This window comes from Mytilus trossulus, chromosome 5 (assembly GCF_036588685.1).
Source record: "Mytilus trossulus isolate FHL-02 chromosome 5, PNRI_Mtr1.1.1.hap1, whole genome shotgun sequence".
NCBI lineage: Eukaryota > Metazoa > Mollusca > Bivalvia > Mytilida > Mytilidae > Mytilus > Mytilus trossulus.
In genome coordinates this window covers 20,101,881-20,123,976 of record NC_086377.1, presented here as the reverse complement: position 1 = coordinate 20,123,976, position 22,096 = coordinate 20,101,881, and the positions used below count along the sequence as shown (strand labels likewise).

General features: G+C 41.8%; 1 long non-coding RNA gene across 2 annotated transcripts; it reads right to left on the bottom strand.

Annotated features, from left to right (window-relative positions):
- Positions 1 to 6,692: 6,692 nt before the first annotated feature.
- LOC134719494 (uncharacterized) lies at positions 6,693 to 9,232 on the bottom strand. Of its 2 annotated transcripts, none has more exons than XR_010107602.1 (2): positions 9,176 to 9,232; positions 6,693 to 7,555 (listed from the first exon to the last, which is right to left on the bottom strand). It is a non-coding gene; the product is annotated as an uncharacterized LOC134719494 (long non-coding RNA). The 2 variants fall into 2 exon arrangements; XR_010107603.1 differs by lacking the exon at positions 9,176 to 9,232 and adding an exon at positions 8,331 to 8,387.
- Positions 9,233 to 22,096: the final 12,864 nt, after the last annotated feature.

Here is a 22,096-nt window from a genome sequence, read left to right as displayed (position 1 = left end):
ATACAAGTTTGTATACATGGGCGAACTACTTTCGGCTTAATCAAACTACATTTGATGTTTCAACAATTATAAAACTGGTCAGAACTGATTCAATGCAGCATGAATTCAAGGAACTAAAAATTAACTTAGTAAATGTGTGCATCAGTGTCTTTATCAAACAGACTGCGTTGTCGTTTTTGGGGCTTTTATAGCTGACCATGCGGTATGAGCTTTGTTCATAGTTGAAGGCCGATCGTTGACCTATAGTTGTTTATTTCTGTGTCCTTTTGGTCTCTTGTGAAGAGCTGTCTGATTGGCAATCATATCACATCTTCTTTTCTAAATGCATTCTGGTGATCAAGAATTATCTGTATACTTTTTAAGGTGTATGTGTGCTTAGGAGTCATGTGACCAATCGAACATCTTTTTATGTTTGCAGGAGTTGTAAACTTTATTACATAAAATTGAGAATTGAATTAGGGATTTTGTGAAAGACACAACAACGCGACTAAGGGGACTACAGCAGCAGAAGAACAATTGTTCTTAAAAATTTATCTATTGAATCAGAAAAAATCTATCTAGTAGATAAATCAGGTCAGCACAGAATTAAACCGTTGTTTTTAATGAATGTTAGTCTGGTATCCAAGGATTTTCTTATCCCAGAAATAGATAACTTAAGCCGTATTTAGCACAACTTTTTTTTGGAATTTTGGATCCTCAATGCTCTTCAACTTTGTACTTGTTTGGCTTTATAAATATTTTGATATAAGCGTCACTGATGAGTCTTATGTAGACGTAGTGCGCGTCTGTCGTACTATATTATAATCCTGGTACCTTTGATAACTCTTTATATATATACACATCTATAAGAAAGGCAAAAGATACCAGAGGGACAGTCAAACTCATAGATCGAAAACGAACTAACAACGCCATGGCTTAATAAGAAAAAAACAAATAGACAAATAGTAGTGCACAAGACACAAGATATAATACTAAAGACTGGGCAACACGAACCACACCAAAAAACTGGGGGTGATCTCATGTGCTCAGGACGACAAAGAGATGGGCATGTCAGTCTGTGTTTTTTTTAAGACGGACATTGTCTGGTACGTTACAGCTGAAAATAAGGTATGTGGATTGAAGATGCGTAATTCTATTACGTCATATCACTTCCGCAATCAGATGAGAAGCACTGCGCAACCGCGACACCAGTGAACTGTCAACTTTCGTTGGGGACTGACGTGTGTTAGTAACCTCGTAATGCAACCTTGAAAATTGATTTGTTTTTTAATTATATGACTTCGAGGAAGTCAATTAATTAATTTGTTGAAAATTTAACGTGATTAAATCTGGTTTATAATTTTTATAAAATTTAATTTCATTCTCGTATGGGTTTGGGATTTCTATTCAGTAAACAAATATGGCGGACGCCATGATACAGTCTCGTGATAAGAAATCAGAGAAAACGCCTGATAAGAAGGCATTGAATGTAGGCGATGACTATTTAAGATTAGAGGATGAAGATGCTTTACTCTCTGATAAACCAAAGGAGTCGAAAACAAGGTCGAAAACTTTAAAGGCTTCGTCCAAGTCTGCTGCTCAGGGTAAGCCCCCTTCCTCGAATACGCCGTCCACTTCTAAAGGAAAGTCTAGCAGTGTCAGTGGTGACTCTAATAATAACATTGAAATGCTTGATATTCTTAAGCAGATAAGATCTGAACAAGTAAAAAAAAACTGTAGGGTTGATAACATGAACAAGAGAATAGACGCTCTTTATGATGATGAATATCAGTATGACGATGAAAATCAAAACGAGTCTGACTGTTGTGATGACGCTTGTGACGAGGTCCAAGCAGATAATGAAAAAGGGATGAACCCCCTAGTAAGAAATACAAATCGGACTCTTGTGAAGAGACAAGATTTGCTAGCATGAGCAAAAAAAAAGGATTTCTTCTGAGAGATTTTCAGATGTCATGAAAGATGAGAAACTTCAGACACCACAAAATTGTGACGGTCTCGTCTCTGTTCAAACTGACCAGGTTATTTGGGATATTTTAAGTCCCGAGACTAACAGTGGATAACCAAATGACAACTATTCAGTCTGTAGTTGTGGAGACAGCTACTGTCATGGCTAAAGTTATTAATAAACTAGATTTAATATTAGAGAAAGAGGAGTGTACTGAGCATAGTAATATGTTAGACGACTGTATGGATTCACTCGCTCTGATGGGGCATGCTAACAGATTAGTATGCTTAATGAGAAGAACTCTCATGAAGTATGATATCATTGGTGAATATGGACATTTGCTGAATGCTACAGTCCCTTATGATAAAAACCTATTTGGTAGTGATGTGGTCAAAACTGTTGATAAGTGTAGTAGAATATCAAATAAAATCCGAGGAAGGGGTGGTTTCAACAGTGGCTTTAGAGGCTGTCGTAGACCTTGGTTTTTTAGGATCTCTGGTAGAGACACTGGCCGTGGTAGATGTATAGGCCGTGGTAGAGCATCTCGTGCAGGCTCAGATAAGACTAAGACAGGAGAATAAAAAAAGCACCAGGTGGACTCACAACAAATACAGATATTAAAATCTGATGTTGTGAGTATAAATTTTGAAGCAGTTAGATTGAAAATATTTATAAATAAATGAGAAGAAATTACTTCAGATAGTAATTTTTTAGATATTGCTCATAAATGTCCCAATGAGTTTATTGATGGTATACATTCTATTCAAAATCAAGCAACTATTAGAAATAAAATAGCAAATAATAATGATACTAGAATAATAAATGCAGAAATTCAAAATTTACTGAATATTAAAGTAAATGAAAAGGTTAACTCTATTGAAGGAGAATATATTTCACCAATATTTGTGACACCAAAAAAGAATGGTGAATACCGGATGATGCTAAATTTTAAAAAGTTAAATGAACATGTACATTATCACCATTTTAAAATGGACACTTTTGAAATTGCATTGCATTTGATAAAACAAAATTGTTACATGGCTAGTGTCGATTTGCGCCATGCTTATTATTCAGTGCCCATTGGTGAGCAATATCAAACATACTTGAGATTTATTTGGAAAGTTTCTTTTTGTCAATATACTTGCTTACCAAATGGATTGGCAAGTGCACCACGTTTATTCACTAAACTTATGAAAGTGGTATATGCTACACTCCGCAGATCAGGTCATATCAATATAGGTTATATTGATGATTCTTTATTGATAGGACATACAATTGTAGAGTGTAGTCTAAATATCCAAGATACTCTGAAATTCGTATCTTATTTGGGATTCATTATACATGAGAAAAATCTGTTCTTATACTAGTATCTACAAAGACAAATCAATTTTTAGAGTTATTAATAGACTCTGAAAAAATGATTGTAACTTAAATAACACAAGACAAAAAGAAATGATACATGAAGAAAGTCATAAATTACTTTCAAGACAAAACTCTAAAATAAGAGAGGTTGCTAGTTATACAGGCGTTATATAGGCTTGATTATCTCAAGTTTTCTGCTGTTGATTATGGTCAACTGTATTATAGAGATATTGAAATAGAAAAAAATACATGCCTTAAAGATGGCTATGGTAAATTTTGATGTCAATATGGAAATAACTGATAAAATGAAAAAAAGAAATTCTTTGGTGGTCATGTAATATGTATACACAGTTCAGAGTTTTGGACAGAGTTAATCCACAAATTATTTTACAAACTGATGCTTCACTCTCTTGCTGGAGGTAGATGGACCCCTGATGAACATATCATATAAATTATTTAGAATTACTTGCAATTTTGTATGGTTTGAAATCATTTGAATCTCAATTCAAATGTTTTACGCATGTGAAAATATTAACTGACAATACTACAGCAGTAAGCTATGTCAATAAAATGGGTGGAATCAAGTCAATATGTTGTAACACTATCGCAAAATCTATTTGGTTTTGGGCAAAAAAACAAAATGTGTGGCTCACTGCTAGACACATTGCTGGAACTGAAAATACTATTGCAGATGCCGAATCTAGAAAGTTCAATGTTCACGGTGAATGGCAGTTAAACAAAGACATTTTGTGTGATATATGTGAAATGTGGGGTGGACCAAAATTGATGTTTTTGCATCTCGCCTAAACTCACAATTGAAAAGGTTTTGTTCATGGAAACCTGACCCTGATGCTAGTTTTGTAGATGCTTTTTCTATAGACTGGAGTGACTTTAAATGCAATTTATTTTCTCCTTTCAGTTTACTAGGCAGATGTGTACTGAAGATCTTGAAAGACAAGACAACAGTTATTTTACGTAGCGCCGTTATGGCCGACTCAAGCATGGTTTACTCTGGTGATGCAGATGTTAATTGATACACCCATACTGGTTATGGCAAGGAAAGATCTATTGACTCTTCCTTACAAAGACACTGTCCATCCATTGAACAAAACATTGAATCTATAAATGATATGTCATGTATCAGGAAACATTTTATTGACAGAGAAATTTCGACAAAAACTGCCAGCATCATGTTATGCTCTTGGAGAAAAAGCACTAAAAACAAGTATTTGTCAAAAAGTGGTTTTCTTACTGTCCTGAAAGGAAAATTAGTGAAGTTCAAATTTCTATAAATATAGTGCTAGGTTATTTGACTATTTTATTTGAAAATGGTCTTGGCTACAGTTCCATAAATACAGCAAGATCTGCTCTTTCTGCACTAGGTTAAGTGATAGATAATGTCCTTGTAGCAGCACATCCTTTAGTAGTCAGATTTATGATAGGAGTTTATAATCTTAGACCAACAAAATCTAAGAACATTTGTGTATGGGATGTATCATTAGTTTTGAACTACTTGAGAAAGCTTTCACCTGTAAATATCTTAATTTTACTAGAAGTTACATTGAAGCTCGTTATGTTGATAGCATTAACAAATGCTACTCGTGTACAAACATTCCAACTTTCTTAAGGGTCAAATTTCAAAGAGATCCATCCTCTAAAACACAAATCATTGTTCTGAAACATAAAAAAATGCTTGTTTTCATCCCTTGTTGGCCTCTAACTATTTAACAGTTACGAAAATACCTTTCACGCTAAACCACAACCTTCTTATTGTAGTGTTCAACCTTATACTAGAATTTAATAGATCCATACACTTGTACTCAAGTTATTGTCTGCAAACCAGTAAAAAAAAAAACATTTTTTTTTAAATAACCTGCATCAAGTCAGGAATATGGCAGTTGTTTTATAGCTTATATAGCGAAAAAAACATATTTTTTTTACTCACTAATAATTTTTTCCATATTATTAAACATTACCTTGGCTTCATTTCATGTTGATGTTTGACTGTTTATAAGTATTTTCTCATCCTTTATGGTCAGAGATTGTATAAAATAGATAAAGTTTTGTGGCATAATATTGAATTTGATGTGTGATTCTGTATCCTTTGGATATATTGCAAATGCCATATTATACAGTTTGATGGTGTGACTGACAGAGACGGGACTTTAAGAAGTAGAAAGTTCCAATTTTTGATTCACCTTAATATATATTGTTCAACACTTTTTTTTAAATTTTTTTAATAGGTATTTTGTTTTTAACTAAAGTGAGACAACCAATGAAATAACTGAATACAAAGAAGTATGTTTGATATTATACTCTTAAATGGCTTCCAATTTACAGCTAAATTTTCAAATAAGGATTAGACAAGAAGATGTCTTTTTATGGAGAATTAGGTACTTGCGTTCTATTCATAAAATAATCATCATAGATACCAGGATTGAAATTTTATATTTACGCTACTCCCGTTTCATCTACAAAACACTTATCAGTGACGCTCAAAATGTTAAAAAGCCCAAAAAAGTACGAATTTGAAAAGCATTGAAGACCAAAAATTCCTAAAAGTTTTGCCAAATACATCTAAGGTAATCTCTTCCTGAGGTAGAAAAGCCTTAGTATTTCAAAAATTCAAAGTTTCATGCATCACAGATAGCATTCACTTAGATCTTCATGTCAACAGGTAAATTTGATTTTTTAAAGAGGAACTATAAGCATGATAAGAGTCCATGCCTCAACAAAAAAGGTCTTTTAACATAATGTTTGTTATCACATTTTAAAAAATATATCTCACTTCAATATTTTGGTTGTCAACTTTTGCACTCTACAATGCTCTAGGTTACATAAGCCTAGATTTGGTTAAAATCAAATTACACAAAAGTCTAATTTTTTGGCCCATTTCATTGTGTGCTTAACATGTAACATGTGTAAGAATCAATGATTTTAAATAAAATTTTTACAAAAATAGTTCTATCTAAATTTCTTGTATGTCTTTTCGTCAACTTTTTTTGTCTTTAAGCATTTTTTAACTCAATTGTTAGGAAAAAATATGGTCCCTTCAAAAATTTACTCCTTAAAACAAAAACATCAAAATTGTATATTTGACCTATCTATGTATGAGCTCGGACTATTCATGCTATTTGAAATTAAGTAAGCAGATAAAAAGATTATCATTTTCTCTGGTTTGATTTCTGCGGCATAAGGATATCAAAACTTACTTTTCTGGACAGAAGTAATGTCTTTGTCATTTATCAAATGTTACTGTAATAATATTGAAAGGTCAGAGAAATTTTAAGACTTTTACAATTTCAGTGATGAAATAATACTTCTTATCATTCTTTACAGTTTTAGCCCAAATAGCCAATTCAAGTTCTACAGCATGTCAATAAACTTCAATTATGATTTCTTTATTTCTTACTTAATATTCACTAACTACAATCTATCAATTTCAACATAATCGCAAACAGTTTATTTGTTTCACTCCATATGACAAGCTCAGTTTCTTTCACTTCATAAGAAAACATATTATTTGTCTTTTCAACTTTATGAACCACTAAGAGTTTCATTCCATCAGGCACTACAACAAGTCCTGCTATTTCTTTCTGGTTATTGGACAGACCCACCATACACTTCTGAAAGCACTGCTCCGTAGATCATTTCAAATGTGTTTCAAAGGATATATATGATCCATATTTATCATAGGCAGATATTTCCACTATAATTTTGGCTACTCGTCCTCCAGTTGTATTTCTTAGATAAACTACATCTGGTACATATGACTGAACGTAGTTATGTAAACATGAAGACTTGACGAGATAGTTACTTGGATTTTGAATCAAACATTCCATATTAATTGCTCTATCTGGATCTAGATTTTGTGTCTTTTCTATTTCAGCCAGGATATTATTCTCTCCAGGCGAAGGAGAACGTGATCTGGATCGGAATCTTTCAGTATAAACTTAAGGACACAATACTTTTTGACGTTTTCTACCACGATTTGGACTATTTTGAGATCGTCTCTCTTCAATTAAAATTTGATCCTCGTGGTTACCATATACTAAGCAGTGTAGGACTCCATTATCTATAGAATTGTCAAATGAACATTTTACTAATGGTCTGACCGTTTCACTCTCGCCAAAAACAGTAATGTTTAGAATTCTATCTATAAAGATTAATTTGTATCATTGGCTCTCCCATGACCTTAAATCCTTCTAACATACAATGGAGTATAGTCTGAAGCTCCAACAGATGCATCTGAAAAAAATTAGTATAACATCATTATTACAAATATATTTATATGTATTCATGTACCAGTATTTATTCAGTTTAAAGGAATTATCCCCCCTTTTCCCAGCACAAAATGCAGGATCTGCACCTGAAAAACATAGAATTGTCCTACACACAGTAATACATATAATACACTGTCCAATAATATACATGTAAGGATCTGGATGAATAAACAGAATACTACAGAAAATTAGCCAGAGAAATAATGAATAACAAAATATAATCCAGAAAAGATCTATTCACTAAATCCGGACACTAAATGCTAAATGCGTCCTTTGACGACGACGCAAACAACATGATAGCATTATACACTGTTATATATATATATGACACAAAAATTTTGCGGTCGTATAAAAATAAAATATATGTACACCATGTACATATGGGCCTTTTTATTATAGTAAAACATAAACATTGTAGGGACTCCAGCAAATGAGAACTTGTCTCTCAAATCTAACCACGTTTCCCTATCAGTTTCAAAAAGAGAAGTCAGTAGTGTGAGCCCTGAATATGTAACTTACTATTTTATCTATGTGCCCTTTTTGGTATAGTCGAGGCCCAAAGTGCCCTTTTTGGTATAATCAAGGCGCTAATGCCCTTTTGAAGAAAAAAAATTCCATCCCCTTATTCAGTTTGAGATAAAACACACTAATGACTATAGACATGTGTGATCTTACCTCTCCAGCCTGTCTAACAACTGGCAGTATGTCTGCTATCCTGCTATAGACATGTGTGACCTTACCTCTCCGGCCTGTCTAACAACTGGCAGTATGTCAGCTATCCTGCTATACACATGTGTAACCTTACCTCTCCGGCCTGTCTAACAACTGGCAGTATGTCTGCTATCCTGCTATAGACATGTGTGACCTTACCTCTCCAGCCTGTCTAACAACTGGCAGTATATCTGCTATCCTGCTATAGACATGTGTGACCTTACCTCTCCGGCCTGTCTAACAACTGGCAGTATGTCTGCTATCCTGCTATACACTTGTGTGACCTTACCTCTCCGGCCTGTCTAACAACTGGCAGTATGTCTGCTATCCTGCTATAGACATGTGTGACCTTACCTCTCCGGCCTCTCTAACAACTGGCAGTATGTCTGCTATCCTGCTATACACATGTGTGACCTTACCTCTCCGGCCTGTCTAACAACTGGCAGTACGTCTGCTATCCTGCTATACACATGTGTGACCTTACCTCTCCGGCCTGTCTAACAACTGGCAGTACGTCTGCTATCCTGCTATACACATGTGTGACCTTACCTCTCCGTCCTGTCTAACAACTGGCAGTACGTCTGCTATCCTGCTATACACATGTGTGACCTTACCTCTCCGTCCTGTCTAACAACTGGCAGTATGTCTGCTATCCTGCTATACACATGTGTGACCTTACCTCTCCGGCCTGTCTAACAACTGGCAGTATGTCTACAATCTTGCTATACACATGTGTGACCTTACCTCTCCGGCCTGTCTAACAACTGGCATTATGTCTGCTATCCTGCTATACACATGTGCAACCTTACCTCTCCGGCCTGTCTACCAACTGGCAGTACGTCTGCTATCCTGCAATACACATGTGTGACCTTACCTCTCCGGCCTGTCTAACAACTGGCAGTACGTCTGCTATTCTGCTATACACATGTGTGACCTTACCTCTCCGTCCTGTCTAACAACTGGCAGTATGTCTGCTATCCTGCTATACACATGTATGACCTTACCTCTCTGGCCTGTCTAACAACTGGCAGTACGTCTGCTATCCTGCTATAGACATGTGTGACCTTACCTCTCCGGCCTGTCTAACAACTGGCAGTATGTCTGCTATCCTGCTATAGACATGTGTAACCCTACCTCTCCGGCCTGTCTAACAACTGGCAGTATGTCTGTTATCCTGCTATACACATGTGTGACCTTACCTCTCTGGCCTGTCTATCAACTGGCAGTACGTCTGCTATCCTGCTATACACATGTGTAACCTTACCTCTCCGGCCTGTCTAACAACTGGCATTATGTCAGCTATCCTGCTATACACATGTGTGACCTTACCTCTCCGGCCTGTCTAACAACTGGCAGTACGTCTGCTATCCTGCTATACACATGTGTGACCTTACCTCTCCGTCCTGTCTAACAACTGGCAGTATGTCTGCTATCCTGCTATAGACATGTGTGACCTTACCTCTCCGGCCTGTCTAACAACTGGCAGTACGTCTGCTATCCTGCTATACACATGTGTGATCTTACCTCTCCGGCCTGTCTAACAACTGGCAGTATGTCTGCTATCCTGCTATACACATGTGTGTCCTTACCTCTCTGGCCTGTCTAACAACTGGCAGTATGTCTGCTATCCTGCTATACACATGTGTGACCTTACCTCTCCGGCCTGTCAAACAACTGGCAGTATGTCTGCTATCTTGCTATACACATGTGTGACCTTACCTCTCCGGCCTGTCTAACAACTGGCATTACGTCTGCTATCCTGCTATACACATGTGTGACCTTACCTCTCCGTCCTGTCTAACAACTGGCAGTATGTCTGCTATCCTGCTATACACATGTATGACCTTACCTCTCTGGCCTGTCTAACAACTGGTAGTACGTCTGCTATCCTGCTATAGACATGTGTGACCTTACCTCTCTGGCCTGTCTAACAACTGGCAGTACGTCTGCTATCCTGCTATACACATGTGTAACCTTACCTCTCCGGCCTGTCTAACAACTGGCATTATGTCTGCTATCCTGTTATACACATGTGTAACCTTACCTCTCCGTCCTGTCTAACAACTGGCAGTACGTCTGATATCCTGCTATACACATGTGTGACCTTACCTCTCCGGCCTGCCTAACAACTGGCAGTACGTCTGCTATCCTGCTATACACATGTGTGACCTTACCTCTCCGTCCTGTGTAACAACTGGCAGCATGTCTGCTATCCTGCTATACACATGTGTGACCTTACCTCTCTGGCTTGTCTAACAACTGGCAGTACGTCTGCTATCCTGCTATAGACATGTGTGACTTTACCTCTCCGGCCTGTCTAACAACTGGCAGTATGTCTGCTATCCTGCTATACACATGTGTGACCTTACCTCCGGCCTGTCTAACAACTGGCAGTTTGTCTGTTATTCTGCTATACACATGTGTGACCTTACCTCTCTGGCCTGTCTAACAACTGGCAGTACGTCTGCTATCCTGCTATAGACATGTGTGACCTTACCTCCGGCCTGTCTAACAACTGGCAGTACGTCTGCTATCCTGCTATACACATGTGTAACCTTACCTCTCCGGCCTGTCTAACAACTGGCAGTACGTCTGCTATCCTGCTATAGACATGTGTGACCTTACCTCCGGCCTGTCTAACAACTGGCAGTACGTCTGCTATCCTGCTATACACATTTGTAACCTTACCTCTCCGGCCTGTCTAACAACTGGCATTATGTCTGCTATCCTGCTATACACATGTGTAACCTTACCTCTCCGGCCTGTCTAACAACTGGCAGCATGTCTGCTATCCGACTATACACATGTGTGACCTTACCTCTCTGGCCTGTCTAACAACTGGCAGTACGTCTGCTATCCTGCTATAGACATGTGTGACCTTACCTCTCCGGCCTGTTTAACAACTGGCAGTATGTCTGCTATCCTGCTATACACATGTGTGACCTTACCTCCGGCCTGTCTAACAACTGGCAGTTTGTCTGTTATTCTGCTATACACCTGTGTGACATTACCTCTCCGGCCTGTCTTACAACTGGCAGTATGTCTGCTATCCTGCTATACACATGTGTGACCTTACCTCTCCGGTCTGTCTAACAACTGGCAGTATGTCTGCTATCTTGCTATACACATGTGTGACCTTACCTCTCTGGCCTGTCTAATAACTGGCAGTACGTCTGCTATCCTGCTATACACATGTGTAACCTTACCTCTCCGGCCTGTCTAACAACTGGCAGTATGTCTGCTATCCTGCTATACACATGTGTAACCTTACTGTGACGGATGGGTTAGCTAAAAGTTTAGACAGGCAGTAAAACAACGTCTGATTCGTTTGATCGTATAATCTCAACTCAATATAGTAACATGATACATAACAATAGCACAACGTTAACAGAAGATAATGATGACGTTAACAATGTGAATGGAAAACGGCGTTAAAAGTAATGTTAACGTTTGACGCGTAAGTAAAACTGTCTCTAAATCACCGACACTTACCTCTCCGGCCTGTCTAACAACTGCCAGTACGTCTGCTATCCTGTTATAGACATGTGTGACCTTACCTCTCCGGCCTGTCTACCAACTGGCAGTATGTCTGCTATCTTGCTATACAAATGTGTGACCTTACCTCTCCGGCCTGTCTAACAACTGGCAGTATGTCTGCTATTCTGCTATATACACGTGTGACCTTACCTCTCCGGCCTGTCTAACAACTGGCAGTACGTCTGCTATCCTGCTATACACATGTGTGACCTTAACTCTCCGTACTGTCTAACAACTAGCAGTATGTCTGCTATCCTGCTATACACATGTGTAACCTTACCTCTCCGGCCTGTCTAACAACTGGCAGTACGTCTGCTATCCTGCTATACACATGTGTGACCTTACCTCTCCGGTCTGTCTAACAACTGGCAGTACGTCTGCTATCCTGCTATACACATGTGTGACCTTACCTCTCCGTCCTGTCTAACAACTGGCAGTATGTCTGCTATCCTGCTATACACATGTGTGACCTTACCTCTCCGGCCTGTCTAACAACTGGCAGTACGTCTGCTATCCTGCTATACACATGTGTGACCTTACCTCTCCGGCCTGTCTAACAACTGGCAGTACGTCTGCTATCCTGCTATACACATGTGTGACCTTACCTCTCCGCCCTGTCTAACAACTGGCAGTATGTCTGCTATCCTGCTATACACATGTATGACCTTACCTCTCTGGCCTGTCTAACAACTGGCAGTACGTCTGCTATCCTGCTATAGACATGTGTGACCTTACCTCTCCGGCCTGTCTAACAACTGGCAGTATGTCTGCTATCCTGCTATAGACATGTGTAACCTTACCTCTCCGGCCTGTCTAACAACTGGCAGTATGTCTGTTATCCTGCTATACACATGTGTGACCTTACCTCTCAGGCCTGTCTATCAACTGGCAGTACGTCTGCTATCCTGCTATACACATGTGTAACCTTACCTCTCCGGCCTGTCTAACAACTGGCATTATGTCAGCTATCCTGCTATACACATGTGTGACCTTACCTCTCCGGCCTGTCTAACAACTGGCAGTACGTCTGCTATCCTGCTATACACATGTGTGACCTTACCTCTCCGTCCTGTCTAACAACTGGCAGTATGTCTGCTATCCTGCTATAGACATGTGTGACCTTACCTCTCCGGCCTGTCTAACAACTGGCAGTACGTCTGCTATCCTGCTATACACATGTGTGACCTTACCTCTCCGTCCTGTCTAACAACCTGGCAGTATGTCTGCTATCCTGCTATACACATGTATGACCTTACCTCTCTGGCCTGTCTAACAACTGGCAGTACGTCTGCTATCCTGCTATAGACATGTGTGACCTTACCTCTCTGGCCTGTCTAACAACTGGCAGTACGTCTGCTATCCTGCTATACACATGTGTAACCTTACCTCTCCGGCCTGTCTAACAACTGGCATTATGTCTGCTATCCTGTTATACACATGTGTAACCTTACCTCTCCGTCCTGTCTAACAACTGGCAGTACGTCTGCTATCCTGCTATACACATGTGTGACCTTACCTCTCCGTCCTGTCTAACAACTGGCAGCATGTCTGCTATCCTGCTATACACATGTGTGACCTTACCTCTCTGGCTTGTCTAACAACTGGCAGTACGTCTGCTATCCTGCTATAGACATGTGTGACTTTACCTCTCCGGCCTGTCTAACAACTGGCAGTATGTCTGCTATCCTGCTATACACATGTGTGACCTTACCTCCGGCCTGTCTAACAACTGGCAGTTTGTCTGTTATTCTGCTATACACATGTGTGACCTTACCTCTCTGGCCTGTCTAACAACTGGCAGTACGTCTGCTATCCTGCTATAGACATGTGTGACCTTACATCCGGCCTGTCTAACAACTGGCAGTACGTCTGCTATCCTGCTATACACATGTGTAACCTTACCTCTCCGGCCTGTCTAACAACTGGCATTATGTCTGCTATCCTGCTATACACATGTGTAACCTTACCTCTCCGGCCTGTCTAACAACTGGCAGCATGTCTGCTATCCGACTATACACATGTGTGACCTTACCTCTCTGGCCTGTCTAACAACTGGCAGTACGTCTGCTATCCTGCTATAGACATGTGTGACCTTACCTCTCCGGCCTGTCTAACAACTGGCAGTATGTCTGCTATCCTGCTATACACATGTGTGACCTTACCTCCGGCCTGTCTAACAACTGGCAGTTTGTCTGTTATTCTGCTATACACCTGTGTGACCTTACCTCTCCGGCCTGTCTTACAACTGGCAGTATGTCTGCTATCCTGCTATACACATGTGTGACCTTACCTCTCCGGTCTGTCTAACAACTGGCAGTATGTCTGCTATCTTGCTATACACATGTGTGACCTTACCTCTCTGGCCTGTCTAATAACTGGCAGTACGTCTGCTATCCTGCTATACACATGTGTAACCTTACCTCTCTGGCCTGTCTAACAACTGGCAGTATGTCTGCTATCCTGCTATACACATGTGTAACCTTACTGTGACGGATGGGTTAGCTAAAAGTTTAGACAGGCAGTAAAACAACGTCTGATTCGTTTGATCGTATAATCTCAACTCAATATAGTAACATGATACATAACAATAGCACAACGTTAACAGAAGATAATGATGACGTTAACAATGTGAATGGAAAACGGCGTTAAAAGTAATGTTAACGTTTGACGCGTAAGTAAAACTGTCTCTAAATCACCGACACTTACCTCTCCGGCCTGTCTAACAACTGCCAGTACGTCTGCTATCCTGTTATAGACATGTGTGACCTTACCTCTCCGGCCTGTCTACCAACTGGCAGTATGTCTGCTATCTTGCTATACAAATGTGTGACCTTACCTCTCCGGCCTGTCTAACAACTGGCAGTATGTCTGCTATTCTGCTATATACACGTGTGACCTTACCTCTCCGGCCTGTCTAACAACTGGCAGTACGTCTGCTATCCTGCTATACACATGTGTGACCTTAACTCTCCGTACTGTCTAACAACTAGCAGTACGTCTGCTATCCTGCTATACACATGTGTAACCTTACCTCTCCGGCCTGTCTAACAACTGGCAGTACGTCTGCTATCCTGCTATACACATGTGTGACCTTACCTCTCCGGTCTGTCTAACAACTGGCAGTACGTCTGCTATCCTGCTATACACATGTGTGACCTTACCTCTCCGTCCTGTCTAACAACTGGCAGTATGTCTGCTATCCTGCTATACACATGTGTGACCTTACCTCTCCGGCCTGTCTAACAACTGGCAGTACGTCTGCTATCCTGCTATACACATGTGTGACCTTACCTCTCCGGCCTGTCTAACAACTGGCAGTACGTCTGCTATCCTGCTATACACATGTGTGACCTTACCTCTCCGCCCTGTCTAACAACTGGCAGTATGTCTGTTATCCTGCTATACACATGTGTGACCTTACCTCTCAGGCCTGTCTATCAACTGGCAGTACGTCTGCTATCCTGCTATACACATGTGTAACCTTACCTCTCCGGCCTGTCTAACAACTGGCATTATGTCAGCTATCCTGCTATACACATGTGTGACCTTACCTCTCCGGCCTGTCTAACAACTGGCAGTACGTCTGCTATCCTGCTATACACATGTGTGACCTTACCTCTCCGTCCTGTCTAACAACTGGCAGTATGTCTGCTATCCTGCTATAGACATGTGTGACCTTACCTCTCCGGCCTGTCTAACAACTGGCAGTACGTCTGCTATCCTGCTATACACATGTGTGATCTTACCTCTCCGGCCTGTCTAACAACTGGCAGTATGTCTGCTATCCTGCTATACACATGTGTGTCCTTACCTCTCTGGCCTGTCTAACAACTGGCAGTATGTCTGCTATCCTGCTATACACATGTGTGACCTTACCTCTCCGGCCTGTCTAACAACTGGCAGTATGTCTGCTATCTTGCTATACACATGTGTGACCTTACCTCTCCGGCCTGTCTAACAACTGGCATTACGTCTGCTATCCTGCTATACACATGTGTGACCTTACCTCTCCGTCCTGTCTAACAACCTGGCAGTATGTCTGCTATCCTGCTATACACATGTATGACCTTACCTCTCTGGCCTGTCTAACAACTGGCAGTACGTCTGCTATCCTGCTATAGACATGTGTGACCTTACCTCTCTGGCCTGTCTAACAACTGGCAGTACGTCTGCTATCCTGCTATACACATGTGTAACCTTACCTCTCCGGCCTGTCTAACAACTGGCATTATGTCTGCTATCCTGTTATACACATGTGTAACCTTACCTCTCCGTCCTGTCTAACAACTGGCAGTACGTCTGATATCCTGCTATACACATGTGTGACCTTACCTCTCCGGCCTGCCTAACAACTGGCAGTACGTCTGCTATCCTGCTATACACATGTGTGACCTTACCTCTCCGTCCTGTCTAACAACTGGCAGCATGTCTGCTATCCTGCTATACACATGTGTGACATTACCTCTCTGGCTTGTCTAACAACTGGCAGTACGTCTGCTATCCTGCTATAGACATGTGTGACTTTACCTCTCCGGCCTGTCTAACAACTGGCAGTATGTCTGCTATCCTGCTATACACATGTGTGACCTTACCTCCGGCCTGTCTAACAACTGGCAGTTTGTCTGTTATTCTGCTATACACCTGTGTGACCTTACCTCTCCGGCCTGTCTAACAACTGGCAGTATGTCTGCTATCCTGCTATACACATGTGTGACCTTACCTCTCCGGTCTGTCTAACAACTGGCAGTATGTCTGCTATCTTGCTATACACATGTGTGACCTTACCTCTCTGGCCTGTCTAATAACTGGCAGTACGTCTGCTATCCTGCTATACACATGTGTAACCTTAGCTCTCCGGCCTGTCTAACAACTGGCATTATGTCTGCTATCCTGCTATACACATGTGTAACCTTACTGTGACGGATGGGTTAGCTAAAAGTTTAGACAGGCAGTAAAACAACGTCTGGTTCGTTTGATCGTATAAACTCAACTCAATATAGTAACATGATACATAACAATAGCACAACGTTAACAGAAGATAATGATGACGTTAACAATGTGAATGGAAAACGGCGTTAAAAGTAATGTTAACGTTTGACGCGTAAGTAAAACTGTCTCTAAATCACCGACACTTACCTCTCCGGCCTGTCTAACAACTGCCAGTACGTCTGCTATCCTGTTATAGACATGTGTGACCTTACCTCTCCGGCCTGTCTACCAACTGGCAGTATGTCTGCTATCTTGCTATATAAATGTGTGACCTTACCTCTCCGGCCTGTCTAACAACTGGCAGTATGTCTGCTATTCTGCTATATACACGTGTGACCTTACCTCTCCGGCCTGTCTAACAACTGGCAGTACGTCTGCTATCCTGCTATACACATGTGTGACCTTAACTCTCCGTACTGTCTAACAACTAGCAGTATGTCTGCTATCCTGCTATACACATGTGTAACCTTACCTCTCCGGCCTGTCTAACAACTGGCAGTACGTCTGCTATCCTGCTATACACATGTGTGACCTTACCTCTCCGGCCTGTCTAACAACTGGCAGTACGTCTGCTATCCTGCTATACACATGTGTGACCTTACCTCTCCGTCCTGTCTAACAACTGGCAGTATGTCTGCTATCCTGCTATACACATGTGTGATCTTACCTATCCGGTCTGTCTAACAACTGGCAGTATGTTTGCTATCCTGCTATACACATGTGTGACCTTACCTCTCCGGCCTGTCTAACAACTGGCAGTACGTCTGCTATCTTGCTATACACATGTGTAACCTTACCTCTTTGGCCTGTCTAACAACTGGCATTATGTCTGTTATCCTGCTATACACATGTGTAACCTTACATCTCCGGCCTGTCTAACAACTGGCAGTACGTCTGCTATCCTGCTATACACATGTGTGACCTTACCGCTCCGGCCTGTCTAACAACTGGCAGTACGTCTGCTATCCTGCTATACACATGTGTGACCTTACCTCTCCGTCCTGTCTAACAACTGGCAGTATGTCTGCTATCCTGCTATACACATGTATGACCTAACCTCTCTGGCCTGTCTAACAACTGGCAGTATGTCTGCTATCCTGCTATACAACTGTGTGATCTTACCTATCCGGTCTGTCTAACAACCGGCAGTATGTCTGCTCTCCTGCTATACATATGTGTAACCTTACCTCTCCGGCCTGTCTAACAACTGGCAATATGTCTGCTATCCTGCTATACACATGTGTGATCTTATTTCTCTGGCCTGTCTAACAACTGGCAGTATGTCTGCTATCCTGTTATACACATGTGTGACCTTACCTTTCCAGCTTGTCTAACAACTGGCAGTATGTCTGCTATCCTGTTACACACATGTGTGACGTTACCTCTCTGGCCTGTCTAACAACTGGCAGTATGTCTGCTATCCTTCTATACACATGAGTGATCTTACCTCTCCGCCCTGTCTAACAACTGGCAGTACGTCTGCTATCCTGCTATACACATGTGTGATCTTACCTCTCCGGCCTGTCTAACAACTGGCAGTATGTTTGCTATTCTGCTATACACATGTATGACCTTACCTCTCCGGCCTGTCTAACAACTGGCAGTACGTCTGCTATCTTGCTATACACATGTGTAACCTTACCTCTCCGGCCTCTCTAACAACTCGCAGTATGTCTGCTATCCTGCTATACACATGTGTGACCTTACCTCTCTGGCCTGTCTAACAACTGGCAGTACGTCTGCTATCCTGCTATACACATGTGTAACCTTACCTCTCCGGCCTGTCTAACAACTGGCATTATGTCTGCTATCCTGCTATACACATGTGTAACCTTACCTCTCCGGCCTGTCTAACAACTGGCAGTACGTCTGCTATCCTGCTATACACATGTGTGACCTTACCTCTCCGGCCTGTCTAACAACTGGCAGTACGTCTGCTATCCTGCTATACACATGTGTGACCTTACCTCTCTGTCCTGTCTAACAACTGGCAGTATGTCTGCTATCCTGCTATACACATGTATGACCTTACCTCTCTGGCCTGTCTAACAACTGGCAGTATGTCTGCTATCCTGCTATAGACATGTGTGACCTTACCTCTCCGGCCTCTCTAACAACTGGCAGTATGTCTGCTATCCTGCTATACACATGTGTGACCTTACCTCTCCAGCCTGTCTAACAACTGGCAGTATGTCTGTTATTCTGCTATACACATGTGTGACCTTACCTCTCCGGCCTGTCTAACAACTGGCAGTATGTCTGCTATTCTGCTATACACACGTGTGACCTTACCTCTCCGGCCTGTCTAACAACTGGTAGTATGTCTGCTATCCTGTTATACACATGTGTGATCTTACCTCTCCAGCCTGTCTAACAACTGGCAATATGTCTGCTATCCTGCTATTCACATGTGTGACCTTACCTCTCTGGCCTGTCTAACAACTGGCAGTATGTCTGCTATCCTGCTATACACATGTGTGATCTTACCTATCCGGTCTGTCTAACAACTGGCAGTATGTTTGCTATCCTGCTATACACATGTGTGACCTTACCTCTCCGGCCTGTCTAACAACTGGCAGTACGTCTGCTATCTTGCTATACACATGTGTAACCTTACCTCTCCTGCCTGTCTAACAACTGGCATTATGTCTGTTATCCTGCTATACACATGTGTAACCTTACCTCTCCGGCCTGTCTAACAACTGGCAGTACGTCTGCTATCCTGCTATACACATGTGTGACCTTACCTCTCCGGCCTGTCTAACAACTGGCAGTACGTCTGCTATCCTGCTATACACATGTGTGACCTTACCTCTCCGTCCTGTCTAACAACTGGCAGTATGTCTGCTATCCTGCTATACACATGTGTGATCTTATTTCTCTGGCCTGTCTAACAACTGGCAGTATGTCTGCTATCCTGTTATACACATGTGTGACCTTACCTTTCCAGCCTGTCTAACAACTGGCAGTATGTCTGCTATCCTGCTATACACATGTGTGACGTTACCTCTCTGGCCTGTCTAACAACTGGCAGTATGTCTGCTATCCTTCTATACACATGAGTGATCTTACCTCTCCGCCCTGTCTAACAACTGGCAGTACGTCTGCTATCCTACTATACACATGTGTGATCTTACCTCTCCGGCCTGTCTAACAACTGGCAGTATGTTTGCTATTCTGCTATACACATGTGTGACCTTACCTCTCCGGCCTGTCTAACAACTGGCAGTATGTCTGCTATCTTGCTATACACATGTGTAACCTTACCTCTCCGGCCTGTCTAACAACTGGCAGTATGTCTGCTATCCTGCTATACACATGTGTGGTCTTACCTCTCTGGCCTGTCTAACATTTGGCAATATGTCTGCTATCCTGCTATACACATGTGTGATCTTACCTCTCCGGCCTGTCTAACAACTGGCAGTATGTCTGCTATCCTGCTATACACATGTGTGATCTTACCTCTGCGGCCTGTCTAACAACTGGCAGTATGTCTGCTATCCTGCTATAAACATGTGTAACCTTACCTCTCCGGACTGTCTAACAACTGGCAGTATGTCTGCTATCTTGCTATACACATGTGTAACCTTACCTCTCCGGCCTGTCTAACAACTGGCAGTATGTCTGCTATCCTGCTTTACACATGTATGACCTTACCTCTCTGGCCTGTCTAACAACTGGCAGTACGTCTGCTATCCTGCTATAGACATTTGTGACCTTACCTCTCCGGCCTGTCTAACAATTGGCAGTATGTCTGCTATCCTGCTATACACATGTGTGACCTTACCTCTCGGGTCTGTCTAACAACTGGCAGTACGTCTGCTATCCTGCTATACACATGTGTAACCTTACCTCTCCGGCCTGTCTAACAACTGGCATTATGTCTGCTATCCTGCTATACACATGTGTAACCTTACCTCTCCGGCCTGTCTAACAACTGGCAGTACGTCTGCTATCCTGCTATACACATGTGTGACCTTACCTCTCCGGCCTGTTTAACAACTGGCAGTACGTCTGCTATCCTGCTATACACATGTGTGACCTTACCTCTCCGTCCTGTCTAACAACTGGCAGTATGACTGCTATCCTGCTATACACATGTATGACCTTACCTCTCTGGCCTGTCTAACAACTGGCAGTGCGTCTGTTATCCTGCTATAGACATGTGTGACCTTACCTCTCCGGCCTGTCTAACAACTGGCAGTATGTCTGCTATCCTGCTATACACATGTGTGACCTTACCTCTCCGGCCTGTCTAACAACTGGCAGTATGTCTGTTATTCTGCTATACACATGTGTGACCTTACCTCTCCGGCCTGTCTTACAACTGGCAGTATGTCTTCTATTCTGCTCTACACACGTGTGACCTTACCTCTCCGGCCTGTCTAACAACTGGTAGTATGTGTGCTATCCTGTTATACACATGTGTGACCTTACCTTTCCAGCCTGTCTAACAACTGGCAGTATGTCTGCTATCCTGCTATACACATGTGTGACGTTACCTCTCTGGCCTGTCTAACAACTGGCAGTATGTCTGCTGTCCTTCTATACACATGAGTGATCTTACGTCTCCGCCCTGTCTAACAACTGGCAGTACGTCTGCTATCCTGCTATACACATGTGTGATCTTACCTCTCCGGCCTGTCTAACAACTGGCAGTATGTTTGCTATTCTGCTATACACATGTGTGACCTTACCTCTCCGGCCTGTCTAACAACTGGCAGTATGTCTGCTATCTTGCTATACACATGTGTAACCTTACCTCTCTGGCCTGTCTAACAACTGGCAGTATGTCTGCTATCCTGCTATACACATGTGTGGTCTTATTTCTATGGCCTGTCTAACAACTGGCAATATGTCTGCTATCCTGCTATACACATGTGTGATCTTACCTCTCCGGCCTGTCTAACAAATGGCAGTATGTCTGCTATCCTGCTATACACATGTGTGATCTTACCTCTGCGGCCTGTCTAACAACTGGCAGTATGTCTGCTATCCTGCTATAGACATGTGTAACCTTACCTCTCCGGACTGTCTAACAACTGGCAGTATGTCTGCTATCTTGCTATACACATGTGTAACCTTACCTCTCCGGCCTGTCTAACAACTGGCAGTATGTCTGCTATCCTGCTTTACACATGTATGACCTTACTTCTCTGGCATGTCTAACAACTGGCAGTACGTCTGCTATCCTGCTATAGACATTTGTGACCTTACCTCTCCGGCCTGTCTAACAACTGGCAGTATGTCTGCTATCCTGCTATACACA